Genomic DNA, 26,904 nt, shown 5'->3' with positions numbered 1-26,904 from the left:
TCACCGCCATGCCAGTTATATGATGACGCTGTACTGCACTGGTGACAGTATGTATTAAGAAAATACATTGTAAAAAATTATTGTAAAAATAATTTTTTACATTTTTTCATTTTCTGAAAAATTATGACAAAAACAATACAACTTCAAAAAACTCGCCATGCCTCTTATGAAAAAATAATTTTAAAAAATGAAGGTTTTTTTTAGCACTAGACAGATAGTAAGGAGGAATTGTATCACCTCCGAACCACCTGCTTAAACCTCTTCAACCCTGAGACATCAGGGGTCAGACAGGTGAGACATCAGGGGACTGTGTAGACCCCTGATAATTCACTAAAGCACCCCCCCCCCAACAATAACATTATGCAAAAAATAAATACAATTCTAAAAACTGTACAAATTGTAAAAAATAATTTAAAAAATGAAGGGTTTGGCTCTTCGAAGAAACTGGAGAGTGCAACCAAGGCAATCCAATTACTTTCTGGATCTACAATCCGCATTGTTATATCTTGCAAAGACTCCGATGGTATTGATAAAATATGATATTGTGCTCCTTCTTTCCACTTTCTTGTTCCTTCCCACTCCACTTTTTGTGCGCGCACAATAACCATTTAAAGCAGAACTATACTTACCTCCGATTCAGCAATATGCTGACCGCTGACACCTTCAGGCGGCTGTCTTCGTCATTGGCTGGGTGAGGATGATGGCACTCCCACGCATGCGTAGGAGCGCTGTCAAATTCGGCGCTGCCAAATTTGTACAGTGAGCTGCGCCTGCACGGCTCACTATACAGGGGCAGACAGGTAGGTAGGTCTGTCTGCCCATTTTTTATCTTTTACCTTAAGCTCTACTTTAAGGTTTCCTTTAGTACAAGGCGTATATACATGCCTGTATACAGCATCGATTCGAAGGCATATAGAGGAAAAAAAGGAGCCTAGGGTCATCAGCCTGTGACAATACCCCAACAGCCCTTTTTACTTTCTCCTCTTCATCTTCTTCATTTTTGTAGGCTTGCTTGGCTTCGGGGGTTTAACCTTGGCCAGCTTAGGCATCTTCATAGCCGATTTTGGAGGCTTTAGCAGCAAATTGGGCCTTGGTGGGACTGAAAGCTTTGCTGGCATTTTAGATCCCGGTAGTACTAGAGGCCTTTGTGGTAGCTTGGATCCAGGTAGGACTAAAGGCCTTTGTGGCATCTTGGATCCCGGTGGGGCTAGAGGCCTTGGGGGCATCTTGGATCCCGGAGGGGCTAGAGGCCTTGGGGGCATCTTGGATCCCGGCGGGGCTAGAGGCCTTGGGGGCATCTTGGATCCCAGCGGGGCTAGAGGCCTTGGGGGCATCTTGGATCCCGGCGGGGCTAGAGGCCTTGGGGGCATCTTGGATCCCGGCGGGGCTAGAGGCCTTGGGGGCATCTTGGATCCCGGCGGGGCTAGAGGCCTTGGGGGCATCTTGGATCCCGGTGGGACTGAAGGCCTTGGTGGCACTTTAGATCCCGGAGGGACTGAAGGCCTTGGTGGCACTTTAGAACCTGGTGGGACTGAAGGCTGTGCAGATCCTGATGGGACTGGAGGCTTCCCAGGGACTTTAGGCCTTGTGTCATCACGTGGGTGATCTTCATCTGCATGTGGGGTCTTGATGGAACCTGATGGGTCCTCCTTGTCTCTTCCACTTCTCTTTCCTCCTGTCTTGTATTTTCCACGTTGTCCAGTTTTACTCTTTGCAGCAGGTTCCTGGTCTTCTTCCTCTGGATTCTCCGGGTCTGGGCTTTCCTTGGATCTCCTTCTTGCTGTTATTAGTGAAGGCAGCAAGTTGGAGAAAAAACTCTTTATACCTGAACTGGCCTGAGCAGCAGCAGGGTCCCACTGTTCCTGAGCAGCAACAGGGTCCCACTGTTCCTGAGCAGCAGCAGGGTCCCACTGTTCCTGAGCAGCAGCAGGGTCCCACTGTTCCTGAGCAGCAGCGGGGTCCCACTGTTCCTGAGCAGCAGCGGGGTACCCTTTTGCCTGTACCCTTGGAGGACAAGGGTCGGTGACAACAACTTCCATCAGCTCGGCAGGACCTACATTAAGGTGCTGTCCTTTTGTCACCACTGTTAGTAAAATCCGATCCAATGTTGCGTTCTGCGCATGACTGTAAAAAAAAAAGAAAAAATAAATTGTTAGAAAAAACTCCATCATTGGGTAAGTGCTAACATTATATTACATGGAGAACATCATGTTTTTCTTAAAGTGCATGTAACCCCTAACCATGTTCTTCTTATATTTGCACCATTTTGGTCTCTTAAGAACACCCTTGGAGGGGTTTTATTTTTTATATCTGTTCAGTGAATGCATAAATATACGTACTGATCCTGTCAGAAATCTTGTGAGCTTATAGCTTCCAGTACTGAACTCTTCTTATCAGTTACATTGTTCCCGAATCTCCCTGTGGACTACAGAATGCCTTCCCTGTGTTATGGAGATGAACAGAAGGGGAAGTGTCTAGTAGTCCCGTTTTAGGGTGACAAGGCTGGTCCTCAATAGATACAGTGGAGGAGTACACGTAGTCACCCTAACACAGAAGGTGTATTATTGGCTGGGTCGCCAAATGAAAAATGAAGGAAAAAAGTCTGCTGCTAATTACAAGATATATTTATAAAAATTCAGTGAATGAACGTCACAAGCATTCACCTAGTTATCATGAATTCTGACCATGTTTTGCTTAATATGTCAATTTCCTATGATCGTCAGCTCCGTCTAGTGTCCAAAACATGGTATTTTCCTGACTGACATTTTTCAGGTGCCCCCTGTTGGTTGATTGAGAGCTGCCCTGACCATTTTGTAGCTGAGACTGAGACTTCTGGACAGCTTGACCCATTACAGGACTAATGAATCTACTGGCAGGGTCTCCAGGTAAGACACTTTGCAAAATATTCCCAAAAAATCGATACTGTATAGTGTGAGACAGAGTGCCGAAAAATAGATTTGGGGATTTACCTTCACTTTGGGGTCTATTTTTTAATTGTTTACACCCAACTGTCACCCAACTGTCACCCATTGTCCAAATGGAAAAATATGTGCAAGTCATATGAAAACTTTTATAAAACAGACCCCCCCTTATGATTCTAGGTTAGTAATTTCTGTAATTAATGATGGATACGTACCAAGTCCGGATTATAAAACAGCAGCAGGGTATCAGCAGTAACAACAAGCCACTGAGGGTCCCCAAGATGATCAACGCCATCATGTATTTGGTTGACATTTCTAAAGGAAGAGAAAAAAAAAAAAGATTATTTATAGGTCAAGCATATGATATACTTCTAAATTTGAATAGAAAGCCAAAAAGGAACCAATCAGCATCAGCCATCCAAAGAAGGCGGAGTAATATTGACATCTGACTGTTTGCTTTGGAAGGATCTCACTGCACGTTGGAGCCTTCAGAAAGTCTTGAGCCATGAGCCTTCCTTCAGTTTTCTTGAAGGTGACAACAATTTACTTACCAGCTGGCTTTGTCGTGGATTCTGGTTGTTTAATGGTCGTCTGGCCGGATTGGCCATTATTTGTCGCGCCCGACTGAGCGTTATTCTTCCCGCCTGACTGCGCCTTATTCGACGTGTCAGACGGAGCATTATCCGCCTCCTCTCGTTGTAATAAATCGCCATAAAAGTCTGTAAACATAAAGGAATAAGTAAATGGTTACAACACATGGGACTTATTATCTACATTTTAACATTTTTAACCCGGCCCCCCGCAAAAAAGTGTATGTGTGTGTATGTGTGTGTGTGTATATATATACAGTCATGGCCGAAATTGTTGGCACCCTTGATATTTTTCCTGAAAATCAAGTATTTCACACAAAAAAGGTATTGCATTAACACATGTTTTGCTATACACATGTTTATTCCCTTTGTATGTATTGGAACAAATATAAAACAGAGGCAGAAAAGCAAATATGACATAATGTCACACAAAACCCCAAAAATGGGCTGGACAAAAGTATTGGCACCCTTAACTTAATATTTGGTTGCACACCCTTTGGAAAACATAACTGAAATCAGTCGCTTCCTATAACCATCAATAAGCTTCTGACACCTCTCACCCGGAATTTTGGACCACTCTTCCTTTGCAAACAGCTCCAGGTCTCTCTTATTGGAAGGACACCTTTTCCCAACAGCAATTTTAAGATCTCTCCACAGGTGTTCAATGGGATTTAGATCTGGGCTCATTGCTGGCCACTTCAGAACTCTCCAGCGCTTCTTTGCCATCCATTTCTGAGTGCTTTTTGACGTATGTTTGGGGTCATTGTCCTGCTGGAAGACCCAGGATCTTGGACGCAAACCCAGCTTTCTGACACTGGGCCCTACAGTGCGACCCAAAATCCTTTGGTAATCCTCAGATTTCATGATGCCTTGCACACAGTCAAGGCACCCAGTGCCAGAGGCAGCAAAACAACCCCAAAACATCATTGAACCTCCACCATATTTTACCGTAGGTACTGTGTTTTGTTCTTTGTAGGCCTCATTCCGTTTTCGGTAAACAGTAGAATGATGTGCTTTACCGAAAAGCTCTATCTTGGTCTCATCTGTCCACAAGACGTTTTCCCAGAAGGCTTTTGGCTTACTCAAGTACATTTTGGCAAACTGTAGTCTTGCTTTTTTATGTCTCTGTGTCAGCAGTGGGGTCCTCCTGGGTCTCCTGCCATAGCGTTTCATTTCATTTAAATGTCGACGGATAGTTCGCGCTGACACTGATGCTCCCTGAGCCTGCAGGACAGCTTGAATGTCTTTGGAACATGTTTGGGGCTGCTTATCCACCATCCGGACTATTCTGCGTTGCAATCTTTCATCAATTTTCCTCATCCGTCCACGACCAGGGAGATTAGCTACAGTGCCATGGGTTGCAAACTTCTTGATAATGTTGCGCACTGTGGACAAAGGCAAATCTAGTTCTCTGGAGATGGACTTGTAACCTTGAGATTGTTGATATTTTGCCACAATTTTGGTTCTCAGGTCCTCAGACAGTTCTCGTCTCCTCTTTCTGTTGTCCATGCTTAGTGTGGCACAGACAGACACACAATGCAAAGGTTAAGTGAACGTCTCTCCTTTTTATCTGCTTTCAGGTGTGATTTCTATATTGCCCACACCTGTTACTTGCCCCAGGTGAGTTTACAGGAGCATCACATGCTTGTAACATTCTTATTTATCCGCAGTTGTGAAAGGGTGCCAATACTTTTGTCCAGCCCATTTTTGGAGGTTTGTGTGACATTATGTCGAATTTGCTTTCTTTCCTCCCTTTTTTTGTTTTGTCCCAATACACACAAAGGGAATAAACATGTGTATAGCAAAACATGTGTTAATGCAATACGTTTCGTGAGAAATACATGATTTCCTGGAGAAATATCAAGGGTGCCAACAATTTCGGCCATGACTGTATATATAATCAAAAAATTACTTCTAATAGACAGTGCCACTGGACATATATGGGGAAAAGAAAGGAAAAAAGGGGGGGGGGGAGCAGCTGTCTGCGCTCTGGAAACCCAAAGCAATATAACTGAATGGAAGAATTTAAACAGCACCCCTCATTTTTTTTAAAATCCATTGTATCACACAGTAACATGCATGGCAAGAAAAACATGTCATGGAGGGGGGGCTACTGTTACAGGAAGTGAAAAAATATTTGATCTGCTGGCAGGATCAACAGATAATAAAACTATGATATGGGGGGGGGGGGTCAGAAAAACAAAGACTGCAGTGTGAATGTTATGGTCGGGATGTATTTTTTACATTTTAAAGAAGAACTTAACACTAAAATTAAGACTTTATCCCCTCTAACACCCCCTCCCCCACTGCATGACACCCCACCTTCTAACCACAGCTTGTTCAATTAAGCTCTGACAATAAGTCCCGGTTCATCTGGAGCGACTTGTCATGCGATTTGACAGTCACACCGTATTGTCGGCCGTGGAACCGTTGTCCGACTTTGCAGTGCTGCACCGATTTTAAAAAAAAGGTTCCTGCACCTTTTTTTTGCGATTTCAGGAGCGACTTGCATAGGCATCTGTACATGAAGTCGCACAAATGTCAGCCAAGACACCCCCAGGCTTCTACCTAGTCTTAGGTTTGCAAGTTAAGGCTTTGTTTGAATTTGAAATTCTTCTTTATACTGTACAAAATACAACCCGACCCTAACATTCACACTGCAGTCTTTGTTTTTCTGACCCCCCCCCCCATATCATAGTTTTTTTGTCTGTTGATCCTGCCAGCAGATCAATTATTTGTTCACTTCCTGTAACAGGGAGGTATATACAGCTAAGATACCCAAATACTATATACAGCAAAGACCCCAAATATTATATACAGCCAGGACTCCCCAATACTATATGCAACCAGGACCCCCCAATACTATATACAGCCAGGACCCCCCAATATTATATACAGCAAGGACCCCCCAATACTATATACAGCAAGGACCCCCCAATACTATATACAGCCAGGATCCCCAGTACAATATAAAGCCAGGACCCCCAATACTATATACAGCCAGGACCCCCAGTACAATATACAGCCCACACCCTTAAATACTATATACAGCCAGGACCTCCAATACTATATACAGCCAGGACCCCCCAATACTATATACAGCCAGGATCCCCAGTACAATATAAAGCCAGGACCACCAATACTATATACAGCCAGGACCCCCAGTACAATATACAGCCCAGACCCTTAAATACTATATACAGCCAGGACCCCCAATACTATATACAGCAAGGACCCCCAATATTATATAAAACCAGGGCTCCCCAATACTATATACAGTCAGGACCCCCAATACTATATACAGCCAGGACCCCCAATATTATATAAAACCAGGGCTCCCCAATACTATATACAGTCAGGACCCCCCAATACTATATACAGCCAGGACCCCCAATATTATATAAAACCAGGGCTCCCCAATAGTAAATACAGCTAAGACCCCCCAATACTATATACAGCTAGGAATCCCTATTACAGACATACAGGACCCCCCAATATTAGGTACAGCCAGAACCCCCACAATTTTACACCGCCCCACCCTCACCCTCTCCCATACTCTATGTATACAGAAAGCAGTTTCCTTCCTGTCTCCATGTCACCGGCCAATCTTAGGCTCCCAATTCTATCAAGAAGTTGCTCGGTGGCCATCTTGGTTAGGGGCACCATGCCCAAAACTACTACTAATAACCCCAGGATTACGGAAGGTGAATGGTTCCGGGTGTGCCGGCAAAACGAGCTTCTCCTAAATCTGCTGACAATCAAATCATCGTGCGGCTTGGTTCCCAATGGAATGCACAATTGATTTGACAAACTAATATTATTTTATTGATTTAACAATTAATTATGTCTTTTTTTTAAATTCTCAGTTAATTATATATTATTATTTCATTAATTATCAATTAATTCTGTATTATTTTTTATAAACAAATAATGATATTTTATTAATTGATGTGTGCCTGTGTGTATTAAATATATATATATACACATACAGACTTTATATTATATATATAGCTGTTTGAGCTGATAGAAGTCTGTGTGTGTATATATATATATTTATAAACATAGTATATACTACATACACATACATACTCACATATATTTATATACACGCACAGACAGATTTATATCAGCTGAAACAGCACACACACTCATATATATATATATATACATATACACACATACATACATATATATATATACATATAGTATATACTGCATGTACAGACATCTATCAGCTCAAGCAGCACACTGCTCCCTAATTATAAGTATGATCTCCAGCCATTAAGCAGTTTAAATTCAAACCTCTGGATGTAAAGACAACTGTCACCCCCTCCCCCCCCCCCCCAGGCTGAAAGCAGGCGGAGCTTTAGTGTTGTGAACTGTCAGTGTGGCCCATTGTTGCACCCATGTAATGGAATATATCTGATCCCTGCTAATAGAAGTATATGATAATCTTACCGTCTACCCATGCGTTGTCCTTACTGGCCGATCCGATGAATACGGCCAAAAAAATGTACGCGAAAAACAGGTAAAGTCTCATTGTGGCTCCCAAACAACAAACTAGATGCACACTCCTCTCCCTCCCAATGTGATCTGGCAGTTCAGAGCTGATGGGCACTGTGATGTCATCAGTCACATGACCAGGCTTCCAGGTTGCTATAGCGACAACCATGCCCATTGGGGGGGGGGGGTGTATATAAATAGTTGTTAATTAAAAAGAAATCAATGTTAATAAATAATAATTAATTGTTAATAAACTGATAATAAACAATTCTTATTTTTTAAAAAAGACATTTGTCAATTAATAAAATATTATATCATTCATTGTTTATATTTTAAAAAATACAGAATTGATAATTAATGAAATAATAATACATAATTAATTGAGTGTTTAAAAATATATTTTTAAATGTTAATAATACATAATTGTTAAATAAAAATTAAAAAAAAAGACATAATTAATTGTAAATCAATAAAATAACATTAGATCATGAATAAGTCAATTGTGCATTCCATTGGGAACCAAGCCGTGCGATGATTTGATTGTCAGCAGATTTAGGAGAAGGAAGCTCGTTTTACCGACACACCCGGAACCATTCCCCTGCCGGAAACTCCGGGTTATTAGTAGTAGTTTTAGGGACGTTGCCCCTAACCAAGATGGCCGCCGAGCAACTTCCTGATAGAACCGTGGGCATGGAGACAGGAAGGAAACGGCTTGCTGTTTACATGAGAGACAGAGTGAAGGTGGGGTATGTAATATTGGGGGGTTCTGGTTGTACCTAATATTGGGGGGTCCTGTTTGTATATAAAATTGTGGGGTCCTGGCTGTACCTAATATTGGAGGGTGTTGGCTGTATATAATATTGGGGGTCCTCACTGTATATAGTATTGGGGGTCCTGGCTATTTATAGTATTGGGGGTCGTCATTATATATAATATTGGTGGTCCTGGCTGCATATAGTATTGGGGGTCCTCATTGTATATAATATTGGGGATCCTGTCTGTATATAGTTTTGGGGTCCTGGCTGTATATAGTATTGGGGGTCCTGGCTGTATATAAAATTTAGGGTCCTGGCTGTATATAGTATTGGGGGTCCTGGCTGTATATATTTGGGGTCCTGGCTGTATATAGTATTGGGGGTCCTGGCTGTATATAGCATTGGGGGGTCCTGGCTGTATATAGCATTGGGGGGTCCTGGCTGTATATAGTATTGGGGGGTCCTCGCTGTATATAATATTGGGGGTCCTGGCTGTATATAGTATTGGGTGTCCTGGCTGTATATAGTATTGGGGTCCTGGCTGTATGTAGTATTGGGGGTCCTGGCTGTATATAGTATTGGAGGGTCCTGGCTGTATATAGTATTGGGGGTCCTGGCTGTATATAGTTTTGGGTGTCCTGGCTGTATATAATATTTGGGGTCCTGGCTGTATATAGTATTGGGGGGTCCTGGCTGTATATAGTATTGGGGGTCCTGGCTGTATATAATATTGGGTGTCCTGGCTGTATATAGTATTGGGGGTCCTCGCTGTATATAATATTTCTGGTCCTGGCTGTATATAGTATTGGGGGTCCTGGCTGTATATATTTGGGGTCCTGGCTGTATATAGTATTGGGGGTCCTGGCTGTATATAATATTTGGGGTCCTGGCTGTATATAGTATTGGAGGGTCCTGGCTGTATCTAGTATTGGGGGTTCTCATTGTATATAATATTGGGGGTCCTGGCTGCATATAGTATTTGGGTCCTCATTGTATATAATATTGGGGGTCCTGGCTGCATATAGTATTGGGGTCCTCATTGTATATAATATTGGGGGTCCTCACTGTATATAATATTGGGTGTCCTGGCTGTATATAGTATTGGGGGTCCTGGCTGTATATAATATTTGGGGTCCTGGTTGTATATAGTATTGGGGGTCCTGGCTGTATATATTTGGGGTCCTGGCTGTATATAGTATTGGGGGGTCCTGGCTGTATATAGTATTGGGGGTCCTGGCTGTATATAATATTGGGGGTCCTGGCTGTATATAATATTGGTTGTCCTGGCTGTATATAATATTGGGGGTCCTGGCTGTATATAATATTGGGGGTCCTGGCTGTATATAATATTGGGGGTCCTGGCTGTATATAATATTTGGGGTCCTGGCTGTATATAATATTGGGGGTCCTGGCTGTATAAGTCCCACAGATGTCAGCCAAGACTCCCCTGAAATCGCACTGACGTGTGGCTCTGAAATTGTGAGAATTCAAGTGAAGTCGCATGATTTCAGAGTTGGATTCAGTGTGAACCCGGGCTAAAACACGGAAGCTGATTGGTCACCATATACGGCTGCACCAGATTTTGTGTGCACCGGTGTTAGTAAATCTCCCCCAATGTGTGTATATATGTATAAATATATACACACCCCCAGGCTGCTATCTAATGGGGGGGGGGGGGGGTTAGTCTTAGGTTTGCAAGATAAAGCTTTGTTTAGACTTGTAGTTGGGGGACAAAATGTGCAGTTATGCTGTATTTTTGCTGCCGTCCCCCCCACACACACTCCAAAGACATGCTGGTAGGTTAATTGGCTCCTTTCTAAATTGTCCCTAGTATGTGTATGTATGAATGTGAGTTAGGGACCTTAGATTGTACATTCTTTGGGGGCGGAGAATGATGTGAATGTACAATATATATCTAAAAGCGCTTTGTAAGTTGACGGCGTTATATAAGTACCTGAAATAAATATATATATGTGAGTGTATATAGATTGTAAGCAGGTTAGGGCCCTCCTAACCCACTTGTATTGAACTGTACCTTTGCTGTATTGTCTCCCTTAATATTGTAAAGTGCTGAGCAAACTGTTGGTGCTATAGAAATCCTGTATTATAAATATATATATACACCCATATATTTATATACATATAGTATATACTGCATGTACAGACATCTATCAGCTCAAGCAGCACACTGTTCCCTTCTAATTATAAGTATGATCTCCAGCCATTAAACAGTTAAATTCAAACCTCTGGATGTAAAGACAACTGTCACTTTTTCCCCTGCAGGCTGAAACCAGGCGGAGCTTTAGGCTCCATGCACACGGGGCGTATTAATAATGCCGGTAACGTTAGCTGTGTAGTCACGTTATAAATGGAAGTTTTTCACGTTTTAGCGTTTTGTTTTTTTTCACCAAAAAAACCCCTTTTTTTTGGTCAAAAAAGTCCAAAAACACCAGTTTGTGGCAATTTACCATGTTTTGCCACATTTTTACAGCTAAAAAACTCCTCTAGAAACTTGCTAGTTCTGGGGTTTTTTCCAGTCATTCCTGTGTGTGTAATTGGTAATTAAAAATAAATAAATGTTAATAAATAATAATTCATTGTTAATAAACTGATAATACACAATTAATTCTTATTTTATTAATTGACCAATATGTTTTTTTAAATATTACATCATTAATTGTTTATATAAAAAAATACAGATTTAATTGATAATTACTTAAATAATAATACATAATTAATTGATCGTTTAAAAAATATTTATTTAAACGTTAATAAAATACATAATTGTTAAATAAAATAAAAAAATCCTTAATTGGAAATCAATTAAAATAATATTAGATCATGAATAAATCAATTTTGCATTCCGTTGGGAACCAAGCCGCCCGATGATTTGATTGTCAGCAGATTTAGGAGAGAAGGAAGCTCGTTTTGCCGGCACACCCGGAACCATTCCCCTCCTCCTTTAAGCCTTGGAGTGTGAGCCAGAGCTCAGGGAAAGTTTCCAATCCCCCTAGCTAAAAGTTGTCTACACAAATCCCTTATCAACTGCTGCCAGGGGGTGCTAGATACAAGGTCATCATTCCAGTAGCCTGGAAAACAAGAAGTGGGGACAGTGGCTCGAGCAGGGGACTGGTGGTGGTCAGGAGAAGGAGTGTCCGCTTGCCGGTAGTGGTGCTGGGTCTGCACTATGCATCGGGAAAACCCATGACTGGGCTGTGCTTGGGCCGGTTGGGTAGTCGGCCTCTGATGGACCCCAACTGAACCACTGTATTGGGGACCTCAGACATCTCTTGCATAGTAGTCATGTAGTCCCCTACAAAGGCCTTTTGTCCTTGGAGTGTGAGCCAGAGCTCAGGGAAGGTTTCCAATTCCCTTAACTAAAATCTGTCTGAGCAGGCGGACAAAATAGATTCTTCATGAATAGAGACATGGCTTTATCTGGACTATATACAATTAGTATTTTAAAAAAATGCAACTAGCCTCAGATCACACCGATGACATTAGTTTTCCCCCAAACTGTTACCGTAAGGCTAGGTTCACACTAATGTGGCTCTGCGAGCCACGTTTGGTACAGGCACAACAGTCTATTCATTTGAATGGGCTGCTGTGCCTCCTAAAATGCAGGGAAAAGGTTCCAGCTCCATTTTTGGAACCGCAGTCCGCATGGGAACTGCAAGTGCAGTGCAGTTCCCAGTGCTGGAGCGATTTCCAGTGTGTGCAGCATGCCATTAGGATTAATGGCACCCGCACACATCCAGCGCAATTTTCTGTGTGGGTGATCACAGCTAAAGGAACAGGTACCTAATCTAAAATTAAGTAAAATTAAAAAAATACACAAGTAAACGCCTAGACAGGCACTAGCTTTATTAGTAATACTAACAATTACATACACGATGTCAAGTCAATATTGACCCACACCTATCCAATGGAAGGCAAAAGACCCTTCTGGAGCATAGCTGCAGAAAATTCCTTCCTGGCCCCCTAAGGCAACTTGACCACCCCTTGGATCTACAGTCCGTCTTGTCAACCAGAGGAAGGCGAAAACACCTAAAGTATAGACCCAATAGGAAATAAAATCCTTTTGACCTGTAAGGCCATCAGATTACTTTTTGGATCTATAATTCACATCGTTATAACTTGCAGTGACTCCATTGGTAGCAATAAAATAGGATATTGCGCTCCTTACAGCAGGGCTTTGAAGATAATCAATATTCTTGAAAAATATGCACGCTGCCTTCCCATCTCAGTTTTTACAGACTGCAGTTAAAATACAAAAACATTTTTGAATGAACCCTCTCCACATTGCTATACACTCTAGCAAACTTTGCATAAAAACAGATTTTTAGATCACATACATTGCAATACATGTTTAAGCTGGCCAACTGCGTCAAAGTAATCCCTCTCTGGCCAGTCCCTACAAAATCAAAATACTTACGGTACTTGCTTATAGCATTCTTCAATGGATATAGTGGCACTACGGGGAAATGGGCACAAGTTGTAAAAGAGCTACAGGTTCGAGTCTGGTCAATGACCTGCACTATGCAATAGGAATAAGATATACCTGTGCTCAAATCCCAATAGTTTATAAATATCTATAACCTGGTTGGTTGGTGCTAAAGAGGTGTGCCACGTTAGCACCAAAAATTCTAAATACCTCCCTAAAACTGCTACTATTCCCCTTTCTAGCAAACGATGCATAAAAACAGGGATTTTTAGTTCACATACATTGCAACACATGTTTAAGCCGGCCAACTGCGTCAAAGTATTCCCTCTCTGGCCAGTCCCTACTCTACAAAATACTTACGGTACTTGCTTATAGCATTCTTCAATGGATATAGTGGCACTACGGGGAAATGGGCACAAGTTGTAAAAGAGCCACAGGTTCGAGTCTGGTCAATGACCTTCACTATGCAATAGGAATAAGATACACCTGTGCTCAAATCCCAATAGCTTATACATATCTATAACCTGGTTGGTTGTTGCTAAAGGGGTGTGCCACGTTAGCACCAAAAATTCTAAATACCTCCCCAAAACTGCTACTATTCCCCTTTCTAGCAAACTATGCATAAAAACAGGGATTTTTAGTTCACATACATTGCAACACATGTTAAGTTGGCCAACTGCATCAAAGTTATCCCTCTCTGGCCAGATCACAACTTAGGTTTACCATTAAACCCACCCCCTGTCATTCAACTATCCAGTACTAGAGCCTCCACTGCCACTAAAGTTCTGGCACAGGACGGCTCATTATCAAGGGGTGGGTTTTAGCACCATAACAGGCAGGGCTTAGTTTCCACTTAGACAAAAGTCAAGGTCCTCTATGCAGCTTAGTCTGGCATTACTTGGACTCCGCTGGGGCACGTGGATTGATTTAAGTACTAATAGAAGGACTAAATTAAGGGGTAATTGAAGGGGTACTTGGAGGGACCATATGTAGCTTGAGCTTCAGTCTTTAAACATTTAAGGACAGGTCATGTTCAGATTAAACATGGGTCTTTGATGGACAGGGATTTAACCTCAAAACTGTGCCTTGACCATATACATTTGTGGTAGAAAGGGGGATTGGGGGGGGGGGGTTTATGCTAGGAGAGAGGGATTAGCAGTGGGATCTACGCTCGAAGGGGGGATTGGGGGGGTTTGTGCTAAGAGGGGGGATTAGAGGGGGATTTGTGCTAAAAGCAGGGATTGGGGGGGTTGTGCTAGCAGAAGGGATTAGTGGGGGTATTTGTGCAAGGAGGGGGGAAATTGTGGTAGAAAGAGGGATGGGGGTGGGGTTTGTGCTAGGAGGGAGGAATTAGCAGGGGGATCTGTGCCCGAAGAGGGGATTGGGGGGGTTTGTGCTAAAAGCGGGGATGGGGGGGTTATACAAGGAGAACGGATTAGTGGGGAGATTTGTGCTAGGAGGAGAAATTTGTGGTAGAAAGGGAGATTGGGGGGGTTGTGCTAGGAGGGAGGGATTAGCAGGGGGATCTGCGCTCGAAGGGGGGATTGGGGGGTTTGTGTTAGGAAGGGGTGTTGTCTTCTAATAATTATGAAGACAACTATAGGGGTAAGTGCAACTTTGCTTTTTTTCCATAATTGCTGTAAATGTAAGTCAAGTTAAAAACCATTTGAGTCCCATTACGGACAGATATAATAAAAAGATTAAAAAATAGGTTTACAGCCGTATAGGTCAAAAACACACAAGAGTGATTTTTTTTTTCTTTTTTGTAAATGCCTAGATGGGCACTAACTTTGATAGAAACACTAAAAATTTAAAGTATCGAGTGATGTCATTGCCGACCCACATATAACCAAAGGAAGGTAAAAAAAAAAAAAAGAAAAACCTTCTAAAGCTTGGCCCCAGTGGGGAAAAATTCCTTCCTGACCCCTTAAGGCGATCGGATTACTCCCTGGATATACAATCCACAATGTTATACAGAGGAAGGCGAAAAACCCTTCTGAAGCAGCCCCAAAAGGGAAAAAAATTCCTTGCTTTATAATTAGCATCCCCCCTTTTAGCAAACCCCCCCAATCCCCCCTTTTAGCACAATCCCCCCACTAATCTCCTCTCCTAGCACAACCCCCGCAATCCCCCTTTTTTAGCACAAATCCCCCAATCCCCTCTTCTAGCAAAAATCCCCCCTTCTAGCATAATTCCCCCCCTTATCCAAATCCCCATTCTCCAATCCTCTTTGTATGATAAATTCCCCTAAATTCCTACTCCTAGCAAAACCCCTTCCAAAGTACCCTTCCCAGCACAGATCCTCTCCCTTTCCAAATCCCCGTCCGGTGTCCAGTCCGAAGTGCCTCAGTCCGGTGTCCAGCCCGAAGTGCCTCAGTCCGGTGTCCAGCCCGAAGTGCCTCAGTCCGGTGTCCAGCCCGAAGTGCCTCAGTCCGGTGTCCAGCCCGAAGTGCCTCAGTCCGGTGTCCAGCCCGAAGTGCCTCAGTCCGGTGTCCAGCCCGAAGTGCCTCAGTCCGGTGTCCAGCCCGAAGTGCCTCAGTCCGGTGTCCAGCCCGAAGTGCCTCAGTCCGGTGTCCAGCCCGAAGTGCCTCAGTCCGGTGTCCAGCCCGAAGTGCCTCAGTCCGGTGTCCAGCCCGAAGTGCCTCAGTCCGGTGTCCAGCCCGAAGTGCCTCAGTCCGGTGTCCAGCCCGAAGTGCCTCAGTCCGGTGTCCAGCCCGAAGTGCCTCAGTCCGGTGTCCAGCCCGATGTGCCTCAGTCCGGTGTCCAGCCCGATGTGCCTCAGTCCGGTGTCCAGCCCGATGTGCCTCAGTCCGGTGTCCAGCCCGATGTGCCTCAGTCCGGTGTCCAGCCCGAAGTGCCTCAGTCCGGTGTCCAGCCCGAAGTGCCTCAGTCCGGTGTCCAGCCCGAAGTGCCTCAGTCCGGTGTCCAGCCCGAAGTGCCTCAGTCCGGTGTCCAGCCCGAAGTGCCTCAGTCCGGTGTCCAGCCCGAAGTGCCTCAGCCCGGTGTCCAGCCCGAAGTGCCTCAGCCCGGTGTCCAGCCCGAAGTGCCTCAGCCCGGTGTCCAGCCCGAAGTGCCTCAGCCCGGTGTCCAGCCCGAAGTGCCTCAGCCCGGTGTCCAGCCCGAAGTGCCTCAGCCCGGTGTCCAGCCCGAAGTGCCTCAGCCCGGTGTCCAGCCCGAAGTGCCTCAGCCCGGTGTCCAGCCCGAAGTGCCTCAGCCCGGTGTCCAGCCCGAAGTGGAAAAGAGATGAGTGGGGGGATATGTGCTAGGAGGGGGAAATTAGCAGGGGGATTTGTGGTAGAAAGGGGGATTGGGGGGGGGGTTGTGCTAGGAGGGAGGGTTTAGCAGGGGAATATATGCTTGAAGGGGGGATTTGTTCTAAAAGCGAGGATTGGGGGGGGTGCTAGTAGATGGGATTAGTGGGGGTATATGTGCTAGGAGGGGGGGGAATTTGTGGTAGAAAGGGGGATGGGGTGGGGTTTGTGCTAGGAGGGAGGGATTAGCAGGGGGATCTGTGCTCGAAGGGGGCATTGGAGGGGTTTGTGCTAGGAGGGGGGATTTGTGCTAAAAGCAGGGATGGGGGGGTTATGCAAGGAGAAGGGATTAGTGGGGGGATTTGATGCACCCACTCATCCCTTAAAGGGGACCTCTGGTTACTGGATCCATAAATCACCCAGAAGTGCCTGACGCACCACCCATCCAGAGGGAGGATATCCCTATACCCGGCTTAGCCTGCTTCCTTAACCTTTTGCCCCCCGGCCAATGGCTGTTTGGCGGCCTGCAAAATCCCTCAGCGTTCCGGGTGGATGCCATATGGCGTCCTCCCGGGCATACGCAGTTTGCGCGCAGCGGCGCGATCTGTCACCGGCCGTTTACCTCGGACACGGCCGATGACAGATCTATGTACCTGTCCCGTTGCCGGTACCACGTGACCTGCTGTGACCAATCACAGCAGGTCACATGACAGTTGTATACAATGGATGGCTTCATTCACGCCATCCATTGTATACTAGTGTGCCTAGCTGTGAATGGTCACAGCGATCACATGCACAAGCTGGGCCAATCACAGCCCAGCTGTGTCATGTGATTAGCCTTGGCCAAATCACAGCTAAGCACAAAAAAAAAAAAAAAAAAAGCCGTGAATGAATCGATGTCATTCAGTTAAATGCTTGCTTATAGCAAAGTAATTCTTTGCTATAAGCAAATTGTGTAAAAAAAAAAAATACTGATCACTTCCCAAAAGTTGTACAATGTTACTATGGTAACATTGTACTACATTGGTCAAAGTGAAATATGAAAAAAATTCTTAAAAGAAAAAAATGTAATAAAAAATTATAAATATTTAAAAAAATTACATTTTTTTTCCCCCATACTGTCACTAGTCAGTGTCCCTGATCACCGCCATGCCAGTTATATGATGACGCTGTACTGCACTGGTGACAGTATGTATTAAGAAAATACATTGTAAAAAATTATTGTAAAAATAATTTTTTAAATTTTTTCATTTTCTGAAAAATTATGACAAAAACAATACAACTTCAAAAAACTCGCCATGCCTCTTATGAAAAAATAATTTTAAAAAATGAAGGGTTTTTTTAGCACTAGACATAGTAAGGAGGAATTGTATCACCTCCGAACCGCCTGCTTAAACCTCTTCAACCCTGAGACATCAGGGGTCAGACAGGTGAGACATCAGGGGACTGTGTAGACCCCTGATAATTCACTAAAGCACCCCCCCAACAATAACATTATGCAAAAAATAAATACAATTCTAAAAACTGTACAAATTGTAAAAAATAATTTAAAAAATGAAGGGTTTGGCTCTTCGAAGAAACTGGAGAGTGCAACCAAGGCAATCCAATTACTTTCTGGATCTACAATCCGCATTGTTATATCTTGCAAAGACTCCGATGGTATTGATAAAATATGATATTGTGCGCCTTCCTTCCACTTTCTTGTTCCTTCCCACTCCACTTTTTGTGTGCGCACAATAACCATTTAAAGCAGAACTATACTTACCTCCGATTCAGCAATATGCTGGCCGCTGACACCTTCAGGCGGCTGTCTTCGTCATTGGCTGGGTGAGGATGATGGCACTCCCACGTATGCGTAGGAGCGCTGTCAAATTCGGCGCTGCCAAATTTGTACAGTGAGCTGCGCCTGCACGGCTCACTATACAGGGGCAGACAGGTAGGTAGGTCTGTCTGCCCATTTTTTATCTTTTACCTTAAGCTCTACTTTAAGGTTTCCATTAGTACAAGGTGTATATACATTCCTGTATACAGCATCGATTCGAAGGCATATAGAGGAAAAAAAGGAGCCTAGGGTCATCAGCCTGTGACAATACCCCAACAGCCCTTTTTACTTTCTCCTCTTCATCTTCTTCATTTTTGTAGGCTTGCTTGGCTTCGGGGGTTTAAACTTGGCCAGCTTAGGCATCTTCATAGCCGATTTTGGAGGCTTTAGCAGCAAATTGGACCTTGGTGGGACTGAAAGCTTTGCTGGCATTTTAGATCCCGGTAGTACTAGAGGCCTTTGTGGTAGCTTGGATCCAGGTAGGACTAAAGGCCTTTGTGGCATCTTGGATCCTGGTGGGGCTAGAGGCCTTGGGGGCATCTTGGATCCCGGAGGGGCTAGAGGCCTTGGGGGCATCTTGGATCCCGGCGGGGCTAGAGGCCTTGGGGGCATCTTGGATCCCGGCGGGGCTAGAGGCCTTGGGGGCATCTTGGATCCCGGCGGGGCTAGAGGCCTTGGGGGCATCTTGGATCCCGGCGGGGCTAGAGGCCTTGGGGGCATCTTGGATCCCGGCGGGGCTAGAGGCCTTGGGGGCATCTTGGATCCCGGCGGGGCTAGAGGCCTTGGGGGCATCTTGGATCCCGGCGGGGCTAGAGGCCTTGGGGGCATCTTGGATCCCGGCGGGGCTAGAGGCCTTGGGGGCATCTTGGATCCCGGTGGGACTGAAGGCCTTGGTGGCACTTTAGATCCCGGAGGGACTGAAGGCCTTGGTGGCACTTTAGAACCTGGTGGGACTGAAGGCTGTGCAGATCCTGATGGGACTGGAGGCTTCCCAGGGACTTTAGGCCTTGTGTCATCACGTGGGTGATCTTTATCTGCATGTGGGGTCTTGATGGAACCTGATGGGTCCTCCTTGTCTCTTCCACTTCTCTTTCCTCCTGTCTTGTATTTTCCACGTTGTCCAGTTTTACTCTTTGCAGCAGGTTCCTGGTCTTCTTCCTCTGGATTCTCTGGGTCTGGGCTTTCCTTGGATCTCCTTCTTGCTGGTATTAGTGAAGGCAGCAAGTTGGAGAAAAAACTCTTTATACCTGAACTGGCCTGATCAGCAGCGGGGTCCCACTGTTCCTGATTAGCAGCGGGGTCCCACTGTTCCTGAGCAGCAGCAGGGTCGCACTGTTCCTGAGCAGCAGCAGGGTCGCACTGTTCCTGAGCAGCAGCAGGGTCCCACTGTTCCTGAGCAGCAGCAGGGTCCCACTGTTCCTGAGCAGCAGCAGGGTCCCACTGTTCCTGAGCAGCAGCGGGGTACCCTTTTGCCTGTACCCTTGGAGGACAAGGGTCGGTGACAACAACTTCCATCAGCTCGGCAGGACCTACATTAAGGTTCTGTCCTTTTGTCACCAGTGTTAGTAAAATCCGATCCAATGTTGCGTTCTTCGCATGACTGTAAAAAAAAAAGATATAAGAAATTGTTAGAAAAAACTCCATCATTGGGTAAGTGCTAACATTATATTACATGGAGAACATCATGTTTTTCTTAAAGTGTATGTAACCCCTAACCATGTTCTTCTTATATTTGCACCATTTTGGTCTCTTAAAAACACCCTTGGAGGGGTTTTATTTTTTATATCTGTTCAGTGAATGCATAAATATACGTACTGATCCTGTCAGAAATCTTGTGAGCTTATAGCTTCCAGTACTGAACTCTTCTTATCAGTTACATTGTTCCCGAATCTCCCTGTGGACTACAGAATGCCTTCCCTGTGTTATGGAGATGAACAGAAGGGGAAGTGTCTAGTAGTCCCGTTTTAGGGTGACAAGGCTGGTCCTCAATAGATACAGTGGAGGAGTACACGTAGTCACCCTAACACAGAAGGTGTATTATTGGCTGGGTCGCCAAATGAAAAATGAAGGAAAAAAGTCTGCTGCTAATTACAAGATATATTTATAAAAATTCAGTGAATGAACGTCACAAGCATTCACCTAGTTATCATGAATTCTGACCATGTTTTGCTTAATATGTCAATATCCTATGATCGTCAGCTCCGTCTAGTGTCCAAAACATGGTATTTTCCTGACTGACATTTTTCAGGTGCCCCCTGCTGGTTGATTGAGAGCTGCCCTGACCATTTTGTAGCTGAGACTGAGACTTCTGGACAGCTTGACCCATTGCAGGACTAATGAATCTACTGGCAGAGTCTCCAGGTAAGACACTTTGCAAAATATTCCCAAAAAATCGATACTGTATAGTGTGAGACAGAGTGCCGAAAAATAGATTTGGGGATTTACCTTCACTTTGGGGTCTATTTTTTAATTGTTTACACCCAACTGTCACCCATTGTCCAAATGGAAAAATATGTGCAAGTCATATGAAAACTTTTATAAAACAGACCCCCTTATGATTCTAGGTTAGTAATTTCTGTAATTAATGATGGATACGTACCAAGTCCGGATTATAAAACAGCAGCAGGGTATCAGCAGTAACAACAAGCCGCTGAGGGTCCCCAAGATGACCAACGCCATCATGTATTTGGTTGACATTTCTAAAGGAAGAGAAAAAAAAAAAAGATTATTTATAGGTCAAGCATATGATATACTTCTAAATTTGAATAGAAAGCCAAAAAGGAACCAATCAGCATCAGCCATCCAAAGAAGGCGGAGTAATATTGACATCTGACTGTTTGCTTTGGAAGGATCTCACTGCACGTTGGAGCCTTCAGAAAGTCTTGAGCCATGAGCCTTCCTTCAGTTTTCTTGAAGGTGACAACAATTTACTTACCAGCTGGCTTTGTCGTAGATTCTGGTTGTTTAATGGTCGTCTGGCCGGATTGGCCATTATTTGTCGCGCCCGACTGAGCGTTATTCTTCCCGCCTGACTGCGCCTTATTCGACGTGTCAGACGGAGCATTATCCGCCTCCTCTCGTTGTAATAAATCGCCATAAAAGTCTGTAAACATAAAGGAATAAGTAAATGGTTACAACACATGGGACTGATTATCTACATTTTAACATTTTTAACCCGGCCCCCCGCAAAAAAGTGTATGTGTGTGTATGTGTGTGTGTGTATATATATATATATATATATATAATCAAAAAATTACTTCTAATAGACAGTGCCACTGGACATATATGGGGAAAAGAAAGGAAAAAAAGGGGGGGGGGAGCAGCTGTCTGCGCTCTGGAAACCCAAAGCAATATAACTGAATGGAAGAATTTAAACAGCACCCCTCATTTTTTTAAAAATCCATTGTATCACACAGTAACATGCATGGCAAGAAAAACATGTCATGGAGGGGGGGCTACTGTTACAGGAAGTGAAAAAATATTTGATCTGCTGGCAGGATCAACAGATAATAAAACTATGATATGGGGGGGGGGGTCAGAAAAACAAAGACTGCAGTGTGAATGTTATGGTCGGGATGTATTTTTTACAGTTTAAAGAAGCACTTAACACTAAAATTAAGACTTTATCCCCTCTAACACCCCTCCCCCACTGCATGACACCCCACCTTCTAACCACAGCTTGTTCAATTAAGCTCTGACAATAAGTCCCGGTTCATCTGGAGCGACTTGTCATGCGATTTGACAGTCACACCGTATTGTCGGCCGTGGAACTGTTGTCCGACTTTGCAGTGCTGCACCGATTTTAAAAAAAAGTTCCTGCACCTTTTTTTTGCGATTTCAGGAGCGACTTGCATAGGCATCTGTACATGAAGTCGCACAAATGTCAGCCAAGACACCCCCAGGCTTCTACCTAGTCTTAGGTTTGCAAGTTAAGGCTTTGTTTGAATTTGAAATTCTTCTTTATACTGTACAAAATACAACCCGACCCTAACATTCACACTGCAGTCTTTGTTTTTCTGACCCCCCCCCCCATATCATAGTTTTTTTGTCTGTTGATCCTGCCAGCAGATCAATTATTTGTTCACTTCCTGTAACAGGGAGGTATATACAGCTAAGATACCCAAATACTATATACAGCAAAGACCCCAAATATTATATACAGCCAGGACTCCCCAATACTATATGCAACCAGGACCCCCCAATACTATATACAGCCAGGACCCCCCAATATTATATACAGCAAGGACCCCCCAATACTATATACAGCAAGGACCCCCCAATACTATATACAGCCAGGATCCCCAGTACAATATAAAGCCAGGACCCCCAGTACAATATACAGCCCAAACCCTTAAATACTATATACAGCCAGGACCCCCAATACTATATACAGCAAGGACCCCCAATATTATATAAAACCAGGGCTCCCCAATACTATATACAGTCAGGACCCCCCAATACTATATACAGCCAGGACCCCCAATATTATATAAAACCAGGGCTCCCCAATACTATATACAGTCAGGACCCCCCAATACTATATACAGCCAGGACCCCCAATATTATATAAAACCAGGGCTCCCCAATAGTAAATACAGCTAAGACCCCCCAATACTATATACAGCTAGGAATCCCTATTACAGACATACAGGACCCCCCAATATTAGGTACAGCCAGAACCCCCACAATTTTACACAATTTTACACCGCCCCACCCTCACCCTCTCCCATACTCTATGTATACAGAAAGCAGTTTCCTTCCTGTCTCCATGTCACCGGCCAATCTTAGGCTCCCAATTCTATCAAGAAGTTGCTCGGTGGCCATCTTGGTTAGGGGCACCATGCCCAAAACTACTACTAATAACCCCAGGATTACGGAAGGTGAATGGTTCCGGGTGTGCCGGCAAAACGAGCTTCTCCTAAATCTGCTGACAATCAAATCATCGTGCGGCTTGGTTCCCAATGGAATGCACAATTGATTTGACAAACTAATATTATTTTATTGATTTAACAATTAATTGTGTCTTTTTTTTAAATTCTCAGTTAATTATATATTATTATTTCATTAATTATCAATTAATTCTGTATTATTTTTTATAAACAAATAATGATATTTTATTAATTGATGTGTGCCTGTGTGTATTAAATATATATATATACACATACAGACTTTATATTATATATATAGCTGTTTGAGCTGATAGAAGTCTGTGTGTATATATATATATTTATAAACATAGTATATACTACATACACATACATACTCACATATATTTATATACACGCACAGACAGATTTATATCAGCTGAAACAGCACACACACTCATATATATATACACACACATACATACATGTACATACACACACATATATTTATATACATATAGTATATACTGTATGTACAGACATCTATCAGCTCAAGCAGCACACTGCTCCCTAATTATAAGTATGATCTCCAGCCATTAAGCAGTTTAAATTCAAACCTCTGGATGTAAGACAACTGTCACTCCCCCCCCCCCCCAGGCTGAAAGCAGGCGGAGCTTTAGTGTTGTGAACTGTCAGTGTGGCCCATTGTTACACCCATGTAATGGAATATATCTGATCCCTGCTAATAGAAGTATATGATAATCTTACCGTCTACCCATGCGTTGTCCTTACTGGCCGATCCGATGAATACGGCCAAAAAAATGTACGCGAAAAACAGGTAAAGTCTCATTGTGGCTCCCAAACAACAAACTAGATGCACACTCCTCTCCCTCCCAATGTGATCTGGCAGTTCAGAGAGCTAAGTCATGTAACTGATGGGCACTGTGATGTCATCAGTCACATGACCAGGCTTCCGGGTTGCTACGGCAACGTGCGATTTCAGGTGCGACTTGCATAGGCATCTGTACATGAAGTCCCACAGATGTCAGCCAAGACTCCCCTGAAATCGCACTGACATGTGGCTCTGAAATTGTGAGATTTCAAGTGAAGTCGCATGATTTCAAAGTCAGATTCAGTGTGAACCCGGGCTAAAACATGGAAGCTGATTGGTCACCATGTACGGCTGCACCAGATTTTGTGTGCACCGGTGTTAGTAAATCTCCCCCAATGTGTGTATATATGTACAAATATATACACACCCCCAGGCTGCTATCTAATGGGGGGGGGAGTTTTAGACTTAGGTTTGCAAGTTAAAGCTTTGCTTAGACTTGTAGTTGGGGGGGGGGGGGGGCAAAAATGTTCAGTTATGCTGTATTTTTGCTGCCGTCCCCCCCCCCACACACACTCCAAAGACATGCTGGTAGGTTAATTGGCTCCTGTCTAAATTGGCCCTAGTATGTGTATGTATGAATGTGAGTTAGGGACCTTAGATTGTACGCCCCTTGAGGGTCAGGGACTGATGTGAATGTACAATATATATGTAAAGTGCTGTGTAAACTGACGGCGCTATATAAGTACCTGAAATAAATATATATATGTGAGTGTGTGTATATATAGATTGTAAGCAGGTTAGGGCCCTCCTAACCCACTTGTATTGAACTGTACCTTTGCTGTATTGTCTCCCTTAATATTGTAAAGTGCTGAGCAAACTGTTGGCGCTATAGAAATCCTATATTATAATTATATATATACACATATATTTATATACATATAGTATATACTGCATGTACACACAGCTCAAACAGCAAACTATATATATATATATATATATATATATATATATACACACAGATATATTTATATACATATAGTATATACTGCATGTACAGACATCTATCAGCTCAAGCAGCACACTGCTCCCTAATTATAAGTATGATCTCCAGCCATTAAACAGTTAAATTCAAACCTCTGGATGTAAGACAACTGTCACTTTTTCCCCTGCATGCTGAAACCAGGCGGAGCTTTAGGCTCCATACACACGGGGCGTTTTAATAATGCCGGTAACGTTAGCTGTGTAGTCACGTTAAAAACAGGAGTTTTCCAGCGGTTTTTCACGTTTTAGCGTTTTGTTTTTTTTTACCAAAAAAATAATAATTTTTTTTGGGTCAAAAAAAGTCCAAGAACACCGATTTCTGGCAATTTACCGTGTTTTGCCACATTTTTACAGCTAAAAAACTCCTCTAGAAACCCGCTAGTTCTGGGTTTTTTCCAGCCATTCGAGTCTATGTGTGAACAGACACATAGGATAACATGCTGGGGGGTTACCGGCTGTAGAAAAAACTGTCAATAGCCCAAAAACATCCGCTGTAAAAACGCCCCGTGTTGTGAACTGTCAGTGTGGCCCATTGTTGCACCCATGTAATGGAATATATCTGATCCCTGCTAATAGAAGTATATGATAATCTTACCGTCTACCCATGCGTTGTCCTTACTGGCCGATCCGATGAATACGGCCAAAAAAATGTACGCGAAAAACAGGTAAAGTCTCATTGTGACTCCCAAACAACAAACTAGATGCACACTCCTCTCCCTCCCAATGTGATCTGGCAGTTCAGAGCTGATGGGCACTGTGATGTCATCAGTCACATGACCAGGCTTCCAGGTTGCTATAGCGACAACCATGCCCATTGGGGGGGGGGTGTATATAAATAGTTGTTAATTAAAAAGAAATCAATGTTAATAAATAATAATTAATTGTTCATAAACTGATAATAAACAATTAATTCTTATTTTTTAAAAAAGACATTTGTCAATTAATAAAATATTATATCATTCATTGTTTATATTTTAAAAAATACAGAATTGATAATTAATGAAATAATAATACATAATTAATTGAGTGTTTAAAAATATATTTTTAAATGTTAATAATACATAATTGTTAAATAAAAATTAAAAAAAAAGACATAATTAATTGTAAATCAATAAAATAACATTAGATCATGAATAAGTCAATTGTGCATTCCATTGGGAACCAAGCCGTGCGATGATTTGATTGTCAGCAGATTTAGGAGAAGGAAGCTCGTTTTACCGACACACCCGGAACCATTCCCCTGCCGTAAACTCGGGTTTATTAGTAGTAGTTTTAGGGACGTTGCCCCTAACCAAGATGGCCGCCGAGCAACTTCCTGATAGAACCGTGGGCATGGAGACAGGAAGGAAACGGCTTGCTGTTTACATGAGAGACAGAGTGAAGGTGGGGTATGTAAAATTGGGGGGTCCTGGTTGTACCTAATATTGGGGGGTGTTGGCTGTATATAATATTGGGGGTCCTCACTGTATATAGTATTGGGGGTCCTGGCTATTTATAGTATTGGGGGTCGTCATTATATATAATATTGGTGGTCCTGGCTGCATATAGTATTGGGGGTCCTCATTGTATATAATATTGGGGATCCTGTCTGTATATAGTTTTGGGGTCCTGGCTGTATATAGTATTGGGGGTCCTGGCTGTATATAAAATTTAGGGTCCTGGCTGTATATAGTATTGGGGGTCCTGGCTGTATATATTTGGGGTCCTGGCTGTATATAGTATTGGGGGTCCTGGCTGTATATAGCATTGGGGGGTCCTGGCTGTATATAGCATTGGGGGTCCTGGCTGTATATAGTATTGGGGGGTCCTCGCTGTATATAATATTGGGGGTCCTGGCTGTATATAGTATTGGGGTCCTGGCTGTATATAGTATTGGGGAT

The 26,904-nt window shown here is 43.5% G+C and overlaps 1 long non-coding RNA gene across 1 annotated transcript in view; it reads left to right on the top strand.

Moving 5' to 3' along the window:
• LOC149465217 (uncharacterized) overlaps nt 1-26,904 on the top strand; it is a 242,689-nt gene that overhangs the window by 203,131 nt on the left and 12,654 nt on the right. Inside the window, exons 10-11 of the long non-coding RNA XR_016312236.1 lie at nt 2,773-2,885; nt 20,535-20,647. This is a non-coding gene — a long non-coding RNA (uncharacterized LOC149465217). The remainder of the gene's footprint in view (nt 1-2,772; nt 2,886-20,534; nt 20,648-26,904) is intronic.

Source organism: Staurois parvus, unplaced genomic scaffold (assembly GCF_062004578.1).
Source record: "Staurois parvus isolate SC_StPar_1 unplaced genomic scaffold, SC_StPar_1.0 ptg000140l, whole genome shotgun sequence".
Taxonomy (NCBI): Eukaryota; Metazoa; Chordata; class Amphibia; order Anura; family Ranidae; genus Staurois; species Staurois parvus.
This window is presented reverse-complemented; position numbering and strand designations above follow the sequence as displayed.